Here is a 24,708-nt window from a genome sequence, read left to right on the forward strand (position 1 = left end):
GCTTCCTGGTGCTCCTTGCTCTACCAGTGCAGTGCTCTCTTTACGGCTGTAAGTTTCCCAATACCCATTACAGATCATTTTGGCAATAACAAAAATAGAAAACATGTAAAAATTAGCAAAAAGAAACAGGAAGTACCAGGAAGCACTGATATTTGATAAAAAGAAAGAATAATTCATAGTGTGACAGTGATCACTGGCCAATCTGAATGTTAAAAAAAATTATTTAAACATGTGTATGTTACGTAAAATAGACAAGACTTGTAGCTGTACTTTACTGTACTAGCTGGTTTATTTCCTCTACTGGATTAGAAACCATTGATCCTTTTTACTAATGAGATAAGCACTTCATAACAAATTATGGACACTACCAATAACCCAAACAAGATATGACGGTCCTGTTGCCAACTTGGGCAAAAGTTTACTTAGCGACAGATTAGGCTGTAGTATAAACTAGGAGCCACCACCTCCAAGATTAGTCCCAGAAAAAAAAGATTATGGTCCATGATATCAAAAAACAGAAAAGTTCTCAGGAACCATCCATCATAATCGGTCACTGGATTTCTAATGCAAAACAGAACTTCAAGAACCACACAGGCACCATCTGAACTGAGTGGCAGAACACATGCTTTGTATCCAGAAGGTCCTAGGTTCAATCCCTTATCACTCCTCTTAAAAAAAAAAGTTATCATGTAGCAATAGGGGAAAGGTTATAGAATCTAGAGTGTGCTTACTGATTAAAATACAGAGTACTAGGCCAGATAAATCAATGACTAAAAGCACACAAAAGCATTTATTTATAGGATCTTCACCCAGTATTAGATTATTGCAGCCATTTTCAACCTTTTTTATCTTGTGGCACACTGACAAGGAACTAAAATTGTCACGGTACACCATCAGTTTTGGACCACTGACAAGGCACGCTGCGGGTGGGGGGCTCACATCCCCATTGGTTCTACTAATATATGACTGTCCTCCTAACTTCTGCGGCACACCTGCAGAACACCAGTGTGCCACAGCAAAGTGGTTGAAAATGGCTGGATTATTGGAATACATGGAATGAGATGGATAATGGTTTGTGATACTCCTATGATTTCCCAACCTAATATTGAGAATAGGTTCTCTTAAAATCCCAGAAAAAATTACTTTACAGAATTTAAATGCATCAGTGTATATCAGTGCTTAAATACAGTCTTAAATACCTGCTCAAATGTAAGAAAATAATCTTTGTTAGTTAACCCACTTTTAAACCTCTCATAGCAATTGCTCAATAAATGTATCACTTAAATTTAAACTCAGATTGTACAAGGCATCTGAACTTCCTTACTGAGCTCTGCTTTGTCCAAGGTCAACCATTTTCTATATTAATGGTCTTGCAACAGTAAAAATTGTATCTTGTAACTTTTTTCTTGGATTTTTACAGAGCATGAAAGAACAATTATGAGGATTAAAAGCATCCCAGCTCTTTCAATAAGCACATCCAACCAAAACATGAATACATAAGAGATATTTTCAAAACAAACATGTAGAAAGCACAATCCATAAACATATACTTGCTTTGTATGTTTTACAAAGGACAACTTTATCTGCTGAATTACCATATGCTCGTCTTTACTGAAGGAGTTTACTGAAGGAGGGCTCCTTCAGTAGTGCAGCTATTTGTTTTATTTTATTCTTTTATTTTGAAAGATATATATATTTTGCCTTTTTTCCCCCAATGGGAAACAATGGATGACATCAGATTACGAACAAGAAAATATAAAACAGATCAAATCAACAATAAAACAAACAAATCAAACAAGAACTTCCTGATGGTACCAAAAGTTTAGCAATGTTCTGTCTGCCTCAGAAGGTGATATAACCTCCACTGTTGGAGGTATTTAAGTAGAGGCTGGATAGCCATCTATTGCAATGTTATAGTCAAGGGCAGCCCACACTGGAGGGGATTGGATTTACAAGCCCAATTCTGAGCTGCCCAAAGTGTGGGGCTGCCATGGCACTGAATATGGCTGCTATGGCATCCTAACTGCAACCGGGCAGCCGCTGGTGGCTTCATCCCTTTCCCCCAGGTAAGGAAAGTAGCCCCGCAATGGGGCTACCTGATTATGTGGCAGCTCTGGCACCTCTGAAAGCGGGAGGGGGGCCCTGATCAGAAAACAGATTGAAATGGATCCAGCTAATCAGTTTCAACTAACAACTAACAACAATTAAGAGCCTCTATATTGTGTTTTGACCACCATCATATATGTGGTCTGTTATTAAGCGGAAGGTTGTTAAGTGGCACATGCCTGTATATTAATTTATCATAATTTATCATATATATACTAAACAAGGCCCAGTGAGTTATATGCCAAGTTGTTGATCCCTACACTGAAGGAACTCACACAAAGGAGATGAGTGTTTTTTAGCAATTCTATTTCCCACTGTGGCCCCTGTTTCCCCCCCCCCCATCTGCTCCTGAGTGTTAGGAGACCCTCTAGAACATAATGACATGCAGTACACAGGCTTCTAGCAAAAGAGATAGCCAAAATCCACATTCCAGTTCAGGAACAGAGATGCTTTTTATTCACAGAACAAGTTAGACATGAACCTTAATTTTTACAAGAACAAAATGATCCCTATATACATGGGTATGTTCCATTACATGTGGCCTTACCCTTGGAATCACTTGTATATATTGGGCTCCATGTGTACTAAATTACAGTATCACCAAATATATCCCTCAGCCCCAGTCTCTTGAACTTTACAGGGAAAAATATCTAGCACTAAAAGAAAGAATTACCTAGACAAAACGTTGCAGCAAACTCTTGTATCTGAGCTACAATTTCTATGCAGACCAATGTCTTATTTTCTAAACATTATAATTATGTATGTTTATTATATTCAGACAATACATTTTAAAAATCCTTTAAGGCAGTGGTTCTCAAATGTTTTAGCACTGGACTCACTTTTTAGAATGACAATATGTTAGGACCCACCAGAAGTGATGTCATGGTTGGACATCAAGTAGGAACATTTTTAACAATCTAAGACTGCAATCCTATCCAAACCTACCCAGGAGTACGCCCCATTGACTGTCATTGCTAAAAGTATATACATAGTAGCCCATTTAAAGTACAGGTCTGTCACATTTCCCCAAACGCAGTCACATACCATGGTAGCATACCATGGTACCATCACATAGCATGGTAGCATGTTAGCATTAGTCTAACAGATTAAAACAAAAATATTGAAATGAAAGTGGACCCACCTGAAATTGGCTTGCAACCCACCTATTGGGTCCCAACTCACAGTTTGAGAAACACTGCTTTAAAGACTAAATTCTGATATGTACTGCTTAACGAATGGAAAAAACAGTATGGAAAATACAGGACTTATATGTAATTGTAAGTCAATATAGGGTCTGGTTAAATTATAGCACCAAGTTTGAAATGATGTGGACACTGATTTCCACGCATGAAATGCATAAGCAGCACAGCTTATTTTGTGAATTAAGTCCATCAATGATAAGAGATAACTGTTAATCGATATATTAACCACCCTGGGTAATTGCCTTTGTGAAGGAAAGGCAGAGTTTAAAAATAAACAAAGTTAACAGTGAACTGCAATTTCAGATCAAATGAATTGTGGAATTGGTTGTTAGTGAGTTAAAAAAGACATTGTTTTAGTATGCACATATAGTAAGTTTTATTGATAAATTTCCACTTCTAAGTACAGGTGTGCAACACTTAACGATGGGGATATGTTCTCCAATCCTGTAGTTATGCAATTAGATCATTAAGTGAACATTCAACTCAATCTAGCACCTTTGCTGTGTAAACAGACACTCCCTGCCAGACACTAGCTGGCTGCACAGGCTAGTGGAGATAGATTGTCTCTTCTTTGCAGTAAGAGCCTCTTTATTGCATAAACAGACACTCTGCTGCAAGCTATGGGAGACCTGACTGTCTCATTAAAAGCCTCTTTGGGTGCAATCCTAACCAACTTTTCAGCACTGACATAGCTGCGCCAATGTGATGTGCACTGCATCCTGCAGTGGGGAGGCAGTCAAGGGGGCCTCCTCAAGGTAAGGGCATGTTTGTTACCTTACTTCGGGGTTGCACTGTGGCTAGGTCAGTGCTGGAAAGTTGGTTAGGACCGCGCCCTTTGTTGTGCTTTGACCACTGCCATATATGTGATCGGTTGTTAAGAGGAAGGTTATTAAGCAATGCATGCCTGTATTCCATTTCAAAAGCCTGGAGTGAAGCAAACAACTTAAAAAACAGTAACACTGAAATGCTACAAATGCTTACCTGGAAGTGAACTCAAAGGGGGTTACTTCTGAGAATACACGCATAAGATTGTACCATAAAACTGGTAAAATAAAATCTCCATGAAACTGACATAACCTGCCATGTAAAATATCACCCTACTATTTTTATTTTTAGATAGACGTTTTGTGCGTCAACTCAAACAAGATCTGATGGTGCTTCAAGAAAATACTCTGACTTGGTATTCTGCAAGCCCCCAGGGAAATACTAAGTTTGGGGTCAGCTGCTAAAGTAACCTACCTGTATGCCCATTCTGTTTCAGTTTGGCAGATGGACAGAGAAGTCAACAGGGTGCTCTCAAAGAGGTGACAAATAAGAAAGTGAAAGTTACAGGTTCAGAGAGCAAACCAATTGCTGTTTCATAGTAATGCTATGTTCAATTCAAACAAAAGAAAACCTTAAAAGTGAAACAGCCAGACAAAGAACACTTTTTTACATTCAAGAGTTTAAACCTCTGTTCTGCAGTATTTCAGTGCCAGCACAAGAGAATATGCCACACTTAACTCTTGATCTGGTACTGGAAGTTGGTTTCAAACCCAGTATTAAAGAAGGAACAGCCATTAGCATTACCACTGAAACACCAGAGAAAATATCCTTCACATCACAGAAGCACAGAGCAATGGGATTTTGATGACAGAAGGCAGCAAAACAGGAAGGTTCACTACAAGCACCCATAGAGCTTCTAACATCAATACAGACTTGTACTAAGCAAGGAGCTATAACAAAAGGCTGTCCCCTTATATCTGGAGACAAGTGGGATAAAACTGTCTAGCTCAGCTCTACTTGCTATCAACTGAATGCCAGGGTAGTATTTGTGGTACAAGACTTTGATTTCACTATAATAGCTTCAAGAGACAGGAGCTACAGAAGCTGCCAATTTTAAAAGTGTCTCCTGTAGCACAAGCACATCTGAACCAATTTCTGTTCACGCCACAGTAACAGTAACTGTTCAGAAAGTTCAACACGCTAAAATTCTTTTATAAGTTTGGGTACAGCCATACAAAAATGAGCCACAGACCCACTGTCCCTACCTCTCACGTGCCCCTTATGCTTGATACTGTCTCCTGGATGACCTGCAGTGTGCTTCCACACAAATCTCTTCTTAAAATCCACCTTTTCTGCTATGCCTTTAGCACTATCCCTTGTTGTTGGCATCCTTCAGTCTCGGAAGACTATGGTATCACGCTCTGAATGGTGGTTCTGGAACAGAGTGTCCTCTCCAGTGCGCGAAACCTGGGTAAAGTACGTATGGAGGATAGGCTGTTACCCATGCAGCAAATCCCCCCTCTCCACGTCGCTGAAATGGTCCAATGGAAAGGCAGAGGCCAATACGGTTGGTTCCAGCGATGTCGCAGGAGTTGCCAGAACGTGACATTGTTCAGCCATGAACTGCCTCAGGGACTCCGGCTCCTGATTTAGCCTCGAGGTTGACTCCTGAAGCCTTTTCCATAACTGGATGTAGCCACAAGGCAGTGGAGGTTTGGGGTCAGAGTTTTCCTTCTCTCAGATAAGCTGCCTTCCCAGGCTGACGAGTCCCATCGACCCGGTGGCTGTTTAGTCGCCTCTTACGACAAGTACAGCCAAACTGAGGGCCTATTCTTATCCCCAGCCCCCAGGGGAAAGCACTATCCCTTAGTAGCTCACATTCCCTACTGTAACTAAGCTACATCTAAATAAAACTCTGTTAACCCTGTATCTATTCACTTTCCCTCCCTCTGTTGTCCCCTTTCTGTCAATAACTAGACCAGCCATTTTCAACCTTTTTCATCTCATGGGCAGGAGGTCTGGTCTAGAGGGTAGAGCCTCCATTAGCCCGAAGATAACATCAGAAGGTCGTCAGTTCAAGGACACCGGCAGCTCCCTGAATGGCTGAAAATGGCGAGACCTTGAAGCAGCTGACAAGCCAAGTTGAATGATTCCACCTGCTCTTGATGTGAGCAAGAAGCGTCTTGGCTGCCCTGCATGTGAGAGATGGAGCTGCTTGCCAGCCTGCGTGGGAGAACTGGAGGCCAGAAGTGAGACCAAACCAGAAAGATCCATTCTGAAATGTTGTTGGTTCTAGAAAGAGAGAACCTTTATGTAAAAATCCCCTTGAGGGATTTAGAAATGCCTGCCTATGTAAAATGCCTTGAATAAAGTCAGAGGAGTAATCCGATGACCAGAAAGGCGGTATATAAATACCTAGTTGTTATTATTAGTTATTATGGCACACTGACAAGGTACCATAATTCTCAAGGCACACCATCAGTTTTTTAACAATTGACAAGGCACACCACATGGCTGGTGGGGGGCTCACATCTCCCAATGGCCCTACTAATAAATGACTCTCCCCAAACTCCTGTGGCACACTGTCAGATCGTTGCAGCACACCAAGGTGCTGCAGTACAGTGGTTGAAAATCACTGACCTAGACCAAGATCAAACAGCTGGTTAAATGACCACAATTTCATCCACAAAGCAGGGTGTACAGGGGTCATCTGACAGTGCTCAGAATACTAATCAAGGAGACAATACACATTTTTATCCACACCAGAATCACAATAAAATGTTAGTGGAGAAGGATGTGTGAAGCTCTAGCGCAAACAGTAATGGAACCAGGGAATCTATTGGGTAGTTGCACAGAAACCAACCTGTTATGTTACTAAGGGTCCAATCCTATCCAACTCTCCAGAGCCAATGCAGCCGAAGGTAAGGGATTAAATGTTCCTTTATGTTGAGGAGGCCACCGTGACAACCACCCCACTACCGCTGGATGCAGTGCACACCCAGGGCCCAATCCTATCCAACTTTCCAGCACCGGTGCAGCCGCAATGCAGCCCCGAGGTAAGAGATAAAATGTTCCCATACCTTGAGGAGGCCTCTGAGACTATCTCCCCAACATAGGAACCAGTGCATACCCCGTTGGCACAGCAGCACTGGCATTGTAAAACTGGATAGGATTGGGCCCCCAGTTGGCATGGATGCATCAGCACTGGAAAGTTGGAAAAAGGACTGGGCCCTTTGTTCACATGACAACTCACCATATCAAGTAAAAAGACCTACCAAATCCTCCAGCTTGTACTTGAGTTTTACTCTTGAAAACTCACCAGAGTTTTCACAAATTTTTATAAATTTTGTCAGATTTAATGTGCAGAGCTTGGAGCAGTGTTTCTCAAACTGTGGGTCGAGACCCCTCTAGGTGGGCCACGAACCAATTTCAGGTAGGTCCCCATTCATTTCAATTTTTTATTTTTAATATATTAGACTTGATGCTACCATGGCAAGTGACTGCATTTGGGCAAATGTGACAGATTTGTATTTTTAACAGGCTACTATGGATATGTTTTAAACAAAGATAGTAAATGGGACTTACTCCTGAGAAAGTGTGGGTAGAATTGCAGCCTAGGATTGTTAAACATCTTCCTGCTTAATAATGTCACTTCTGGTCATGACATCACTTCCGGTGGGTCCTGACAGATTCTCATTCTAAAAAGTGGGTCCTGGTGCTAAAAAGTGTGAGAACCACTGGCTTAGAGGATGGAGCTGTTAGAAAAATGGCATCTCGCTCTATCTGAGGCAGAACCTAGGACAAACAACACTGTTAGTTCTAATGATGCTGAAAGAAAGAAAAACTCTCAATACAGTTACACATTTTATTAGGATTGTCTCTATTGGATAAAAGCCAAAAAGCTACAGATGGAGTTGATGCTTGAGAACAGTGTTTATCTATGGCTGTTCTAGAGTTACATTATAATCATTTTTTCTGTGGACTTATTTGCTATTTTAAGGATAACTGGGTTTCTCCCACACAGATACTATTTGTATATTTGGTCTTATATAATTCTGTACAATACCTTTAAAACAGGTAGGCAGTTATTAGGAACCCTAGTTGCACTGGGCAGTGAACAAAAAAGATGGTCAGGACATTATTTCAAATCTGGAGAATCTCATCAAGTTGGCTTGGCTTTCATGATTGAGTCATCAGGAACTAGTTGTTCTACAAACTCTCTGCAGCATACTGTGAGCCATACTAGTTACAAGCCTCCTGATTTTAGAAACGGGCTATGTCAGAATGCCAGATGCAAGGGAGGGCACCAGGATGCAGGTCTCTGGTGCGCTCCCGGGGGCATTTGGTGGGCCGCTGTGAGATACAGGAAGCTGGACCAGATAGGCCTATGGCCTGATCCAGTGGGGCTGTTCTTATGTACTAGTTGATCTCTACAGGATGCTGCTGAGTGAATGATCCTGCCTTTGACCAGATGACTCGGTTATGTGATCTTAAATCTCATCCAGCTCTATGATTCTAGATCACACAACATGAAGATGATGAAAACAGCCTTCTCTTTAAATGCATTAACACAACATGGTACAAAAACAAGCTTTTGATAACAGAGAAATGTTTTGAGTTGGGGTAGACACAGATTCCACATACCTTGATCTATTCTATTACAAAACTTTGTATTTTGTTATTCTTGAAAAAGAATAATGGTGAAAAATGTTAGGAGAAATTTTTATCAATGCACTTGTCTCCTTAATTTTCTTAGACTGACAGCATGGAGTTGCTATAAGGTAGGGAAAGAAAGAGGAAGGGACTTAAGCTTAGTAGAATGCATGCTCTGCATGCATGTCATGGATATGTACATGTTAGGCCTTGGTTAGCATGTGGAGCCTGAACCAAACTAAGTCAGCAACGGAGAAGTGGCTAGCAGTTCCCAGCTGCAAGAATGTGAGTAAACAAACAAAAAGATTGTTGTCTCTCCTTTGCTGGCCAGAAAGGACAGCAACAAGTATTACAACCCATTGGAATGTTTAACACCTCAGTAGACTGAGGGGCGATGGAAAAGAATGCAGCCATGGATCTCCAGTTGGGAGGGGTAACAACTAGGAGGGCTAGCAACCAGACCCACTCCGAGAAGGTTCTGTCCTCAAAAGTTTCTGATTGGACAGTCTAAATAAGTATGAAGTCATCTCAGCACTATTAGCATAAGAAGTATAATAATGAGTGCCCCAAGGGGAGTGTGTGCTCCTTCTTGGGCAGAGTTTTTTGGGGTGCAACATCCTGCACACTGGAGCTCCATTGTCTACCATGGGCATCTGACCTCACAGGTAGCCTGGAGTTAAAAGATCTACAAGAGAAGCTGACCCAGGTGAGAGGCAGGTATTAATAGAGATAGCCAGCTAGCTTTATTATTTTATTGCTGATATGTTTCCTAGATGTTTATACCTCTAGCATTTGCAGCCTTACGTAACCTTATGTACTTAATAAACTAAAATCTCTTTTACTAAGTTGTTTCATTGTCTTTTGGGGACAAAGGTTCAGAATCCTGCCTAGCCGTTCAGCAAGCTACCAAGTGCTCATTGAGGTCTAGTAACTTGAGGACTGAAGCTTTAACTGGAGAAGGAGCTCAGTGCCTGCAAGGGATAGAGTTAAGCCTAGAGGGTCTCAGTGTCCCTGGACTGAGGCACTGGCACATACAGGGTGGTGGCAGTACTACTGGACGGGGGGGGGCCTTGAGGGCTTTAGGGTTCGAGAACCAAGAACTCTGAGCACCCCAAACCCCCCTAAGTTTGCGACATGGTGGCCTAGTGCTGGGATTTTGACTGAACTTTGTTCCCAACAGTGGTTACACTTAAGGCAGAGGCAAACCTCTACAAAGATTTCAGTGGTTTGTTATTTTGGCAGTACGGGCTGTTCTGCCTCAGCAACATTAAGCAGAACTAGCATAGGGTAGAAGACAACAACATGATGTTCAGAGATCAGCTGCTTGATTTTGAAGAGGTGGAGGGGGCTGTGGGACCGATGCCAGTCAACATACTGGATTCCCAAACCCCAAGCCTAGTGGAAGAGGCTTACAGATCTGAGTTTGTACCACCTATGACCATGGAGGATGAGAGGCCCCCGAGAGCACAGTCAGGGGTGCACCGAACTCAACTCATGGAGGAAGAGAGACAGAGGTTCAAAGCACGTACGTCATGGAGTGCAGAGAACCAGAGCAATCCGCAGAGGCTCAACATGCCAAGTGCGGCTGCCAGCAGGTCTGCTCTCAAATTTCAACAAGAGTTGGAGTGGACGGATGAAAGTGATGCAGAAAGTGATGAGGACCCTTGGATGTTGCCAAGCGGAGGCTTATGGCAAGGAACTGTTGTAAAAGGACAAAAGGATGAGTGGCCAGTCGTGCAAAAGCCAACATCGCGTTCCACGGTAAGAGCACAGCCTCCTTTACAACCATCATCTGAGCCTGCTGTTGTGAACCCTGTGTTGCCGGTTTCCACACCTCCTCCACCCACTCCTGCACCAACAGCCCCACCGTCAACACAAGTAGCATGGGATGGGAATGCTGCCGGAGCTTCCCCAGGAGCTGCAATGCCCTCAGCAGGAGACTGGGCTGTGATCTTTGCCATGCAACAGCGCCTTATAGAAATGCAGATGGAGGATTGGATAGGACAAAGGAAGCGTCTCACAGAGCAACGGGACCGACACATGTTTCCAAGGTATGTCCGTGATGGGGATGCGATGTCCTATCTTGCTATGTTTGAACAAGCATGTGAAGATGAGCAAGTTCCTAAGAAGTTATGGCTGCGTGTACTCCGTTCACAATGTGTGGGTACAGAACTGGCGCACATATTTGCAGGACTACCTAAAGAACAAAGGCACAATTACAAACTGTTTGAGTCATTAGTCAAGGAGAATCTGGCCATAAATGAGCAAATGGCAAGGCAGAAGTTCCGCCATGCAGAAATGAAGCCGGATGAAACGTATACTAATTTCCAGTTGCGTTTAGTGAGAGCTTTGACCACCTGGGCCGAGACCGCAGGAACAGAAACTGCGCAACAGTGGAGAGAGTTGATGGCGAAAGAACACTTTTTTTCCTATTTACCGCCAGCATTGTCAGACTGGGTAGCGGAAAGACAGCCTGCAACCACTCTGCAAGCTGCAAGGATAGCAGATGAAATTGTATCCCAAAGGCAGCATCAACGAGCCAGCAACAGAAGCCAGCCAAATGGGCAGCCTAAAAGCTTTCAGCAACAGCCAACAAAGAAAGGAGGAGGAGGGGAGCAGCAGAGATCCTGGTCAGACAACAGAGAAACAGCCATTGCCAGGCAACCAAAGCCAGCTGACTTCCGCAAATTCCCAGGAAATGCTGCAGCCCCAACTACCAATAATCTCCATTGCTACGAATGCGGTCAGGCAGGCCATGTAAGAAAATTCTGTGGGCAAAATAGCAATGGAAATGCTGTGCAAACTCCAACCCTTAAGACTGTAAGTAAACCATTGGGGCCCCAGGTAAAACTTGTTGCAAGATATGCCCCAGGGGAGGGCCCAAGCAAATCTCATGAAGAGTGGGAGCCCAAAAATGAACAAGAGAAGATCAGCCTTGAACAGACTGCTCTCAGCCCCAGCAGTTCCCTGAGGGAGGGGCTAGCCCACTCCTCTGTTGGGAAAATTTCCCAGGTACTTGTAAGAGCTCGAGGAGGAGGAGGGAGGAGTGAAACCATCTCAGAAAACAATAGAGACTCTACCGGTTGCTACAACAGATTGGTCTACAGAGCCACTGCCAGATTCGAAGTACTGGAGATGGACACTTTAATTTCCAGGAAGCAGCGAAAATGGGTGAATGACAAGCGAAAGCAACCTATTTCATTGTGTTTGGGGAAAATTCAAACCATAGGGTGTGAAGATTTTGGGAGCGACGTTTCATTCGTTTCTTAAGAGTTGTTAGACTCTTTAGGAAATGAAACAGTACAAAAATCCAAGCATTGTACAGCCGTATATTTGTTTGACTCCCCAATTCCCCACTTCTATAAGTTAATAACTTTAGAATGTGAGCATAATGCCTTTAAAAGCTGTGTTCAATGGGGCATACTCCCAGGAACACATGTACAGTGGGTCTAACTTATCTGCAAGTTAGGCATCTGGAGGGCCTCAGAGGACCTCCGGACACAAGCAGAAGTGGCCTCCTGCCTTTCAGAACACCTCCTGGACATGACCAGAAGTCACCAACCAGAAGAACCAGAAGAAACTTGCTGTCACATCCAGGTGGCCGCCTACAATCCCCAAAGGGCCAGGCACAGCCTCCAGGTAAATTATTGCGGCACCACACTGCCCCCCAGTGGCATCACTAGGGTTTGTGTCACCCAGTGCGGGATGCCAGCACGTCACCCCCCATGCAGTGGGCGGGGCAACACCTCAGGTGGTGGGCATGGTGATGTACCATCGCTTCACCCCCACAGGTTTTTTGTCTGCACCTTTTGATAGAACAAAGATAGAACACATTCTGCATGAAATTATGCATTGATTGATTTATAACATGATGGTATTATTCCTCCAAACTGTGATTTTAATGATTTTGGTCACTAGTGGTGTCACACACTCTCCCAGGGTGACAACTTACTAACACCTTATTGCAGCAGTTCTCAAGTGTTTAGCACTGGGACCCACTTTTTAGAATGACAATCTGTCCAAGACCCACCAGAAGTGATGTCATGGTGCAAGTGACATCATCAGGCAAATTAAACTAAATAAGTATAAATAATTAAAGTAAAACAAATAATTGAATAAGCAGAAGCCAGCCCAGAATTTCCTCTGTAGCCTGCCTGCAATAACACCCCCCCTCCAAAACCAGTTAGGTTTTCAGCCCTACCCAGTGCCCAGTTCAATTTAAGAACTTCTGTTTAAACCAGATCACTGTCAAGATCCACCTGGCTTTGCAAGTCTCAAAAAGGTTCACCTTATCAGCTGAAGCCTGTTTGGATCCTTTTTAGTGGGGGGGGGGGGGAGGCTGCCTTCTGGAGCATTTGATGACCTCCAGTTCCATCAGAAAAGGACCATTCTGGTGGCTTCACATTCTCTTTGCCTGGACTGACCACCAGCCAAGGCACGTTTGCTTACTCGCAAATAAACACAACTGTGAGGCTTAGTTTAGCTATCCATAGGGCTCAATACTAATACCCCTGCTAATTGGGTAAGAGGCACTTTTTAAAGTGGGTGCTCCTTTTTTAGCAGGGGGAGAGTAACTAGCCCACCTCACCCCAGCACTGTCTGTTCTAGTGGCTGTCTGCTGGTATTCATTTGCATCTTTTTAGATTGTGAGCCCTTTTGGGACAGGGAGCCATTTAGTTATTTGATTTTTCTCTGTAAACCGCTTTGTGAACTTTTAGTTGAAAACCGGTATATAAATACTGTTAATAATTAATAATAATACATTTGTCTGCTTGGAGGGACTTCCTTCTCAGGTGTTTTTTCGGGGCTGCATTCATTGGATCAGGACCATTCTGGTGTTGTTGGATTCCTCTCAGCCTGCCCTTTCCGAAGGACTAAGGCACGTTTGCCTACTTGCAAGTAAACGCGCGATATGGCTCAGTTTCACTTTCACTATAAATGCTTCATGCATTTTTTGTCTCTGGTTTTTTGGCCATACCTTTTTATAGAAAGGAGATATTTCACTCTGGTTTTTTGCATTGCATTCTGCTCAAAATTTTGCATCCAACGGTATATAACATGACAGTATTACTCCTAATCACCATTATTTTAGCTTGTCACCCCCCAGTGCGCGTCACCCGGTGCGGCCCACACCCCCCGCACCCTCCTAGCGACGCCACAGCTGCCCCCCCCCCCATGGATTTAATTATCCATGAACTTTAGTATCCACAGGAGGCAATATAACTGATTCCCACACACACACAGATACCAAGGGCTACTATATAAGATTGCAACCTAATTTTCTGCAGCATTTGGGTCATCTTAATTTTTATGCAATTCATCTAGATGCACACTTCTTGGTGCTTTTTTTTAAATAATTCAAAAGTCACTGCTATCTTAACTTTTCTACCAGTTTGACAAGCTGCTCTAAATGCTATCATGTTTTTAAAACAACCACTTGCATGGTATCAAAGGGTTCATTTAATAATAAGCTGTAACTGGGTAACTGTCACATTGATCTCCATTCAGTCTTGTTGTTAAATTATTGTGATAATCAAACTTGAGTTTATAAACAAAGAAAGCTTTTAGCTTCTTCATCTTTGCAGCCAAAATCTTCACAGCTAGATTATGGCAGGATACCAAGCAATTTATAAGAAAACAATGCCTCCCAAAAGTGTGGGAGGTTCTTGTTACACAAAAATTGACATTTCACATTAAATCAGCTAGACAGCCTAATATGAACTTTTGGAGAGTGTGGCATTTGTTATTAACTTATTTGAAGAACCATGACAGATCTTACTTAACTTTGTTAAAGTATATACATATTGATGACCAATGGATTATCATCTCCAGTGAGATCTTTTGTGTAATAATTTAATTTTGTTGAACAGTTGGAGATTGTTTGCTTCGCTTCTAATCTGCTGTTGTGTGTTGAAGTTATCCAAGCTACACCGCACTACTTCTGTGAATAAGAATGTTAAAAATACAGCTATATACAAGTACTTAGACTGAGTATTTCACAAAACTTTGGAAGAATTGAAACGGACTAAACAACGATCTCCAATTGGCTAGTACAGGGGTGTCAAACACATTTCATATAGCAGGCCAAACGGCTTTCATGTGGTGCCTGCTGGGGGCTGGAAGGTCATTAAGCAGAAATAAGCACTTTGTTCTCGTCTAGGAAGTCACTAGCTGCAAACGACAGAAGAGAAATTATGCAAGTCTTGATCATATTTCCAAGATAGGGGAGAGCCCAATTACAGTATCATGCAGGTTTCCCTTTCAGCAGCACTGTTTTTGCTGAGCGTCACTTCACAGCTCAGGAGCTGAAAAGTACTCTATGAAGCGGCAGTGCTGCAAGGGGTGGCTCACATTATTGGGCTCTCCCCTTGGAAGTGTCTCCCTTCTTCCTCTCACCCCTCTTGGTCTTCCCCTTCCCCAGTACTGTTCCTTGCCTTCTAAGGCCTCTTTCTGCCTCTCCCTCTCAGATTCTCAGCAGAAGTGGCGCTACTGAAAGAGTGGTTACAGAAGAGCCCAATTATTATGTGATCCACCCTTTCAGCAGTGCCCCTCAGCAGAAGTGGCGTTGCTGAAAGGGTGGTCTGTATAATTAGGTTTTCCCAGTGCCACCCTTTCAGCAGGGTCACTTCTGCCAAGGCATCATTTTGCAGCTTAGCAGCTCATGATGGTGCTGGGAGAGTCTAATTATCAAAGAGCCTGGATAAACAGCTTCCAGGAGCCACGTCTGGCCTGCTGGCCTTTGGTAATTTGACACCCCTGGGATGGTAATTACTATAGAAGGGGGGGGAAATATACCCGTTAGAATCTTATGTAAGATTTTTCTCTACTAAAATTAATTTAAATATAGACATCCCTTAACTGTGCCACTTCCAGGTCACACACCTTTACCTGAAATATTATAGGACCCACTGAAAGCCAAGATTTTAATCACCTCAAAGTTTCTGGTACCATTCCTATAAAATATACAGTGAAAGTTTCAGTAGTTGGCATGATGATCCAGAAAGCTTTATTAACCGGAAGTTGGCTGAAAGTCTTGCAGCAACCAGCAGCTATTTTGAATGGCTGTGAGAGTTCAGAATGCTCATGTGCCTTTCCAAGCAGCTGCAAGTGGTGGCATCAAGTATTGACAAGTAACTTTTTGGCATTACTAAGTGGAGCTTTTTTTAAAGGGGGGGAGTTATCCATGAAGTTAGTTATAAACTATCTGGCAAACCTCTCGTTCCAGAGATACTAGAAGCCACTTTTACTATATCATTTCTCTTGTCATGCAAAATAACTGTTTCATCACTCTACAGTGAGCTATTCATTTTTTCCTGATACCTGTTGAAGGTATCTTCTATTAAGATACTAGGATCTTGCATCCTATCATACACTCATGATTTTATGCAAGTCCTCAGTAGAGGAATCATGCCTTTTCACCATCCAGAAGCATACGGCATGTTCTTTAAACAACAGCCAAATGCCATTCAACTTTTAACCCCCAATGAGTTTGGGTTGTTTCTAAACTGTAGCTAACATGAATGGTGGGTATCTTCCTTTAGTCTAGTGCAGGGCTTTCCAAACTTTTTGGCAGGAGGGCCACATCATCTCTCTGACACTGTAGTGGGGGCTAGGAATAAAATTTGAATACATTTACATAAATGAATATATTAGAGATGGAACTTATATGAATGAATGAAGGTCTTGCAACAGCTCAAGGCCTATAAAAGACCTTGCACAAAACAAGGCAGGTGTTTCCTTCACTGCTGCTACTGCATCACAGATGTCAAACAGCAAGCAGCCCTTGTCGCACAGCTCACATGAGAGGTCGAACAGCCACCCTCATGCTGAGAGCAGTTGCGCTGGGCCAGCAAGAGCTCAGCAAATCTCTGGAGGGCCAGAGGCTCATTGGAGACTGGGGGCTCCCCATGGGCCGGATTGGTAGTCCCTGAGGGCCGCAGGTGGCCCCTGGGTCGGGGCTTGGGCACCCCTGGTCTAGTGCTATCTGGCACTTGCTTAAGAGGAAGGAAGATATGATTCCCCCATCACCTCCAGCTCCTTCGGCCTGCTGAAAATCTGCTCCTGAGAGTTGGGGAACTACAGCTCCTGCAACCTGTGGTTTAAATACAACCCTTGGGCTGAACTTAAAAAAAGATTACATATTAACATGAAAAAACATGACATCCAGTATTGCTATACCCATGAAAAAATAAAATGAAACTGATCTGTCTTCCAAAAGGTGTTTTACTGATCTTAAACAATGACAGTTGTCTCTATCATTTCAATTGGCAAAATATACAAAACCAGATAAATAAAGAATTTCAGCATTTGCAACATTCTATTGAGTTGTATCCACACTGTAAAATTATGGGAGCTCTTCTATTGAAGCAAGAATGTCATCACACAATATTTTGCCATTCTAACTAATGGAGTTAAAATGATAAAGAGACTACAGGTATCCCCCACTTTCTGATGGTTTGTTTTTTGACAATCCGCTCTTTCAACACATTTCAATTATACCCGGAAGTCATTCATTCAACGCATGCTCCACTCTTTCAATCTCTCTCTGCTCTTCTAAAGGATAAAATTGCCCTCCCCCATGTTGATTTTCATATTACATGGTGATTCGAACTGTTTTGGTAAGTGTGTATGAGAGAGAGTGCATGCACCAACTTTAGCCCCAGGTCTATTCCCATTCCCAGAGGCATTAACGAGAGTCCATTTGAAAAAATCTTTAGAATATAAGAACAGCCCTGCTGGATCAGGCCATAGGCCCATCTAGTTCAGCTTCCTGTATCTCACAGCAGCCCACCAAATGCCTCAGGGAGCACACAAGACAACAAGTGACCTGTATCCTTGTGCCCTCCCTCGCATTTGGCATTCTGACATAGCCCATTTCTAAAATCAGGAGGTTGCACATACACATCATGGCTTGTAAACCGTAATGGATTTTTCCTCCAGAAACCTGCCCAATCCCCTTTTAAAGGCATCTAGGCCAGATGCTGTCACCACATGCTGTGGCAAGGAGTTCCACAGACCAACTACATGCTGAGTAAAGAAAAATTTTCTTTTGTCTGTCCTAACTCCAACACTCAATTTTAGTGGATGTCCCCTGGTTCTGGTGTTGTATGAGAGGGTAAAGAGCATTTCTCTATCCACTCTGTTCAACCCCTGCATAACTTTGTATGTCTCAATCATGTCCCCCCTCAGGCGCCTCTTTTCTAGGCTGAAGAGGCCCAAACGCCGCAGCCTTTCCTCATAAGGAAGGTGACCCAGCCCAGTAATCATTGTATTCGCTCTCTTTTGCACCTTTTCCATTTCCACTATGTCTTTTTTGAGATGCGGCGACCAGAACTGGACACAATACTTCAGCTGTGGCCTAACCATCGATTTGTACAACGGCATTATAATATTAGCCGTTTTGTTCTCAATACCTTTACTAATGATCCCAAGCATAGAATTGGCCTACTTTACTGCCACCGCACATTGGGTTGACACTTTCATCGAGCTGTCCACCTCCACTCCAAGATCCCTGTCCTGATCTGTCGCAGACAGCTCAGAACCCATTAGCCTATATGTGAAGTTTTGTTTTGTTGCCCCAATGTGCATGACTTGACACTTATTTACATTGAAACACATCTGCCACTTTGCTGCCCATTCTTCCAGTTTGGAGAGATCCTTCTGGAGCTTCTCACAATCACTTCTGGTCTTCACCACTCTGAGAGGACTTGCCCTCTAATTCCCTGACTGTGGAGTTTTCTCAGCAGCCTTTAGTGAGGGACTGTGTCGAAGGCCTTCTGAAGGTCCAGATATATAATGTCACGGGTTCTCCCATAACCACATGCCTGTTGACCTTTTCAAAGAATTCTAAAAGGTTTGTGAGGCAAGACTTACCCTTACAGAAGCCATGCTGATTCTCCCTCAGCAAGGCTTGTTCATCTATGTGTTTTGAGATTCTATCTTTGATGAGGCATTCCACCATCTTACCTGGAATAGATGTTAGGCTGACCGGTCTATAGTTTCCCGGGTCCCCTCTCCTTCCCTTTTTAAAGATCAGTGTGACATTTGCTATCCTCCAATCCTCTGGCACCATGGCCGTTTTTAGGGACAAATTGCATAGTCTGCATAGAGAGGCAGGGTGGCGTAGTGGTTTGGGAGGTGGACTTAGACCTGGAAGATCCCGGTTCGAATTCCCCCTCAGCCTCGAAGCTTCCTGGGTGACCTTGGGACAGTCACTTTCTTTCAGGCTCACCTACCTCACAGAGTTGTTGTGAGGACAAAAAGGAGGGGAGCAGCTGTGTACACCGCCCTGAGCTCTTTGCAGGAAGGGCGGTAAAAAAATGTGAAAAATAAATAAATAAAATATTTTAGACAAGAGATCAGCAACTCCATTCTTCAATTCCTTAATAACTCTTGGGTGAATGCCATCAGGGCCCAGTGGCTTATTGATCTTTAATTTGTCAATTAGGTTTGAAACATCTCTTTTAACCTCTATCTGACAATTCCTTAGTCAGGAAGGGCCGTTCGGGCAGGTCTTCTATTGTGAAGACAGACGCAAAAAACTCATTTAATTTTTCTGCCATCTCTAAGTCTCCTTTTATCTCCCCTTTCCCTTCCTCACCATCCAGAGGGCCAACTGCTTCTCTGGTGGGTTTCCTGCTTCTAACATATTTGAAGAAGCGTTTATTATTCCCCTTAATATTGCTGGCCATGTGTTCCTCATAGTCTCTTTTGGCCTCCCGTATCACCTTCTTACATTTCTATTGCCACAGTTTATGTTCCTTTTTATTCTCCTCATTAGGGCAAGATTTCCATTTATGGAAGGAAGCTTCCTTGCCTTTTATGGCTTCTCTAACATGGCTTATTAGCCATGAGAGCACCCTCCTGGACTTAGTCGAGCCCTTCTTCCTTTGTGGTATACACTTCTGCTGGGCCTCTATTACTGTTGTTTTAAGCAGCTTCCATGCACTCTGGAGAGATTGGACTCTTCCTACCTTCCCTTTCAAACTCCTTATGACCAGCCTCCTCATTTGAGGGAAGTCTGCTCATCAGAAGTCAAGGGTTTTTGTGACAGATTTGCCTAGTACTCTTCCCCTGACATGCATGTCAAACCAGATCGCAGCATGGTCACTGTTCCCCAATGACTCAGTAACATTTACATCTCTAACCAGGTCCCGATTACTGCACAATATTAACTCCAGAGTCACCTGTCTTCCGGTGGGCTCCATGACTAGCTGCTCTAAGGCACAGTCATTTAGCATGTCAAGGAATCCAGTCTCTCTTTCGTGACCAGAACACGAATTGACCCAGTTGATGTGAGGATAATTGAAATCCCTCATGATTACAACCCTGTCCCTCCTTGACATTACCCTGATCTGTTTCCTCATTTCAAGGTCCCCTTCCAGTTTCTGGTCTGGAGGTCTTTGTGTGACCTTTGTCTGGTCTTTGTGTGACAGCAGGAATTTGCAAGATAAAAAAGGCAATCTGCTAGCTAAAGATGCAATGGAAGCAACACTTGTAAACTAAAAAAAAGAACTTTCTGCTTTTTACTACTGCTCGGGTCCCTAACCTGTCAAATGAGCAGGGGACACCTGCACTTACACAAGCATTCTCAGCATATCTTCAACTTGTGAAATACAGGAATAATTAAACTGATATTTTCTTTCATCACTTTGACATACTGTACTTTGAAGAAGTATCATTTTAAACAAAAATAATATAAACAAAGAAATAAGTTATCTTTTAGAAGTACTATATGTCACAGTGTAGAGTTACAGGTCAAAGCCCTACTTCATGCAAACCGCAGGATGTGATATAACAGTCAGGCACACATGGTTTGTTCAACATTGTCAAGCCAGATTTGCATACAGATTTTATAGATATTCATAAAAGTGCCAATCTCAATCAAAGACTTCTGCAAATGGGCAAATATCAAAACTACAATCCAGTTCACAATTTTGTGCATCTGCCAGCCCCACTGAAACCCAAGGAACCTATTTCAGGGTACCAAAGCATTGCTGGGAGTTCAACATACCCCCAACCTGCAAAATCATTTGGTATTAAAGAGTAAAACTTTTAAAACTAGTAATGACAGCTTCCTTAGGGAAAAACCAATAGGTTACACAACAAGAATAATCAAAACAAAAGATGCTAAGAACTCAGAAACTACCTTTTTAATTATTTGTAAGAAAAAATGGCTGAGTGCTATCCAACACAAATCTCTACTTTTCTTTCACTCTAAAAGTTGATCCCAGTCCTTTAGACAGATCATAGCATAATCAATCTTTTCAAACATTATCTTAACATGAAGCATCTTTTTCATTCACTCATTTTAGCCCCAATATTCCTTTAAACTAAACATAGGTTTTGCATTTTAGAAAATCTAAAACTGAAAGTACATTTATGGGTAAGTCAAAACTGGGAGTTCTGTATCTCTCACGCCCCACCATCCAGTATCTTGTATGCATGGGATGTAACTAGGTTAAAGAAAAGACAGGAGATTTCATTATGGTAGATGGTCCATTGTCATAGATCTGAGTACACCAGGGGAAGGAGTTGAAGAATACATATTTTGCATGCAGAACGTCCCAGGCATTCCTGGGAAAGACTTCTGTCTGAAACCCCAGAGGACAGCTGCCAGCCAGCTTAGACAATGCTGAGCTAGATGGATCAATGGTCTGGCTCAGTATATGACTGTTTCCTTTGTACCCTATGTTCCACATTCAGAGATTCCTAACATTAATGCACTTCCATCTTGCTCATGACCATTCCACAACAAAACATTTCTGAAGAATCTTTAGACACAGATTTAATATCTGTTTAGGAGAGCTATTTTCAGTGTAAAACTTCATGGGAACACTTTTCACATTATTTCCATGTGCATGAACACATGCACACATGGATGACCCAGTGATGGAATTCATCACCACATGAATTTTTAGACAAGACCCTTGCAGGAACAGATGGTCTCAAGCTTCTGCTGACAAACATTTCCTCAAAAAAATCATATGGATTACCAATTTTAGTGTAACAGCTTCCACTTACTGTACTCAATTCAAATAATTTCAAGTGCACTCTAACAGAAGAAAACACTACATTACAAGAGGTCCCCATTGTCTGATGATTTTAATAAAACATATTCAACCATGTTCACAGCCTAGAGACAGATCTATCTGGGATATCTACTAAGTTACCTTTCAATGGTACTTTCACTTCCCATTTATGAGGAACAGTTGCCCTTATTAACAAAGTAATATCTCTTTGTAGCAAAGAAGACACCTGAAGACATAAATGTTTAACAGATTATCTAGGGGCCCAGTCCTATCCAATGTTCTAACACTGATGCAGCCATGCCAGTGGGGCATGCACTGCATTTTGAGGTGGAGGGGGCCATCACAAGGTAATGGAATGTATGTTCCCTTACCTCGGGACTGTACAGGAGCTGGAAAGTTAGATAAAATTGGGCCCTTAGATTGGCAGTGCTATTTCTATGCAAGTCCATTCAGATGACAGCCTCACTGAGTTTAATGGAACTTATTGCCAGGTAAGTGTGTATAGGATTGCAGTCTAAATGATGCTCTGGGAAAACAAATGACTAAACCCCAAAAATAAACACAACATTCTTACTGTACAGAAATATAAGCTAAGACAGGTAGCCCCAAACAATCTATCCAAAAAGCAAAGGTGGAAAGTAAATGACTGAATGTGTTTTTACACTTCTCAGTTCCAGAACAGAATGCCTTTAGGCCTGTATAGAGAGGAACATGGGCCTGTATCTAGCCTGATGTACACATTTGCACATTACACAGCTATACATATTTACTCAGAAGTATGCCCCAGAAACACACAATGAAATTTACTCCTATGTAAAAGTACTGTACACAAGATTGCTGCCTTTATCTGACAACCTGTCTCTAAGGAGACTGGCGTCTGCAGCTAGATAGCTCTAGTTCTGCATATCTATTTTCAGAGCCTGCAAATTCATGACCTCTGGATCTCCCCATGACTTATTTCTAAGGCAACGATTTTGAGATCGGTTGGTGAAAGTGCTGCAAGAGGCTTGTCTACCCTTCTGCACTAAAATGCAAGGTTCACAACAATATAGAAATGCCTGTGGGTTGTCAGGTGGCCCAAAACGCCTGTTTATATGGATCTGTCAATCCCCAAACCTCTTTGTCTCTAACATTCATCAAGCTGTCTTTAGGTATCCTGGAAACCCTTTGGCTACATATAATCCAATTAAGAGTTGTGGTTGTCGATTTCTGGATCAGACTACAGTACAGTCAAGGCAGTTCAAGGGTCCTAAAGTAGGGGTCACTCTTTGTAGTCCTGATTGTCCCAGTGTCAAATATTTGATGGGTGTCCTGTTGGACTGTGTGCCTCCTTTTACCCCAAGCTTGCAGAATGGCTAAGGGGGGGGGGGAGATGGGAGAGGTTGGAATGTGGATTTCCACGGGTTAGTCAGCCCTACACCTCCCTTTGTCTGTCTGCCTTTTCCACCTTGCAGAAGAAGAAACGTGGGGCTGGAAGAAGCCTCCAAGATGAGATCTGCCCCTAACCTCTTCCTTTGTTTGCCGGGCTGGTCTTCTGCCGACCTTCGAAGGCTCAGGAGGAGTCGGGCTGAGGCTGCAAACCTACCCGCACTTTCCTGGGAGTAAGCTCCATTGACTATAGTGGGGCTTGCCTCTGAGTAGACATGCATAGGATTGAACTCTTAGGCTGCAATCCTATGCACTCTTACATGGGAGTAAGCCCCACTGGCTATAATGGGACTAACTTCTGAGTAGACATGCATAGGGCAGAGCTTTTAGGCTGCAATTCTATCCACACTTACCTGGAAGTAAGCCCCACTGGTTATAATGGGACTTACTTCTGAGTAGACATGTATAGGATTGTGCCCCAAGGCTGCAGTCCTAGCCACACTTACCTGGGAGTAAGCCCCATTGACTGTAATGGGCCTTACTTCTGAGTAGCCGTGCACGGGCTGGGCACTGAGCAGGGCTGAGGAGCCCCAGCGCGGCCTGCGCTGCTGCCCAAAGCCGGGGACGCGGCTGGCCCTCTCCCCGGAGCAGCGAAGGCCCCGCGCGGGCGGGCGGGCTGCCTCCCCGCGGCCCACGCGCTCCCCCCCGGGCCCAGTCCGCATCCCTGCCCACGGCGCGGGCGAGAGGCCCGGTGGACGCTGCGGGGGGCGCCTGAGCCGAGGCCCTCCGCGGCTGGACTCTTACCGGCGGCCCAGAGCTGCGGGAGAAGGGCGGCGGCGGAGGGAGGGCGGCGGCGGGAGGGGGCGAGGGGGCTCAGAGCCCCCGCGCCGCGGCTCCGGCTCCTGCCCTGGGCACCATGATGGCGGCGGCGGCAGCTTCGGCTCCTTCCTGCGGGCGGGCGGCGGGCAGGCCGGTCGTCGGGAAGCAGAGCCGCCTCAGCCTCCTCCTGGCGGTGACAGCGACGGCCCAGCCACACAGCGCCAGCCAGCCAGCGCCGTGCCGCGGTGCAGCCTGGGAGCGCGCCGCAGGACCCGAACCCGCCACCGGAATCAGGCTGCAGTGCCGGCCGCGCTTGCTGGGAGCGAGCCCCGTTGACTGCAGTGGGACCTACTTCTGAGTAGACACGCCTAGGCCGGTGCCCTAAGGCTGCAGTCCTGTCCACGCTTCCCTGGGAGTAAGCCCCACTGACTCTAACGGGACTTACTTCTGAGTAGACAGGCATAGGCTGCAGTCCTGTCTACACTTACCTGGGAGTAAACCCCACTGACTCCAGCGGGACTTATTTCTGAGTAGACAGGCATAGGTTTGGGCTCTCAGCCTTTTTTTCTCCCCCTTTAGGGAAATGGGGATGAAGAGAAGCAGGAGACACAAAACAAGAGGTATAAAACAAAACAAAAAGCAGGAAGGGTCACACACTTGGAAGTGGGTCCTGTGTTGGAGCTGCAGGATATGTCCGCCCCGGAACTTATTTGCGAGCACTTTGAAATCATGTCAGGGGTGCTTCTGAGCATGTAAAGAGAGTG

At 43.9% G+C, this 24,708-nt stretch overlaps 1 protein-coding gene across 4 annotated transcripts in view; it reads right to left on the reverse strand.

The window, feature by feature from the left end:
• ZNF148 (zinc finger protein 148) overlaps window positions 1-24,119 on the reverse strand; it is a 52,596-nt gene extending 28,477 nt beyond the window's left edge. For all 4 annotated transcript variants that reach the window (XM_066611838.1, XM_066611836.1, XM_066611837.1 and 1 more), the window contains exon 1: window positions 23,930-24,119. The gene's annotated coding sequence lies outside the window, so the exon portion shown is untranslated. The remainder of the gene's footprint in view (window positions 1-23,929) is intronic.
• Window positions 24,120-24,708: the final 589 nt, after the last annotated feature.

This window comes from Tiliqua scincoides, chromosome 1 (assembly GCF_035046505.1).
Source record: "Tiliqua scincoides isolate rTilSci1 chromosome 1, rTilSci1.hap2, whole genome shotgun sequence".
NCBI lineage: Eukaryota > Metazoa > Chordata > Lepidosauria > Squamata > Scincidae > Tiliqua > Tiliqua scincoides.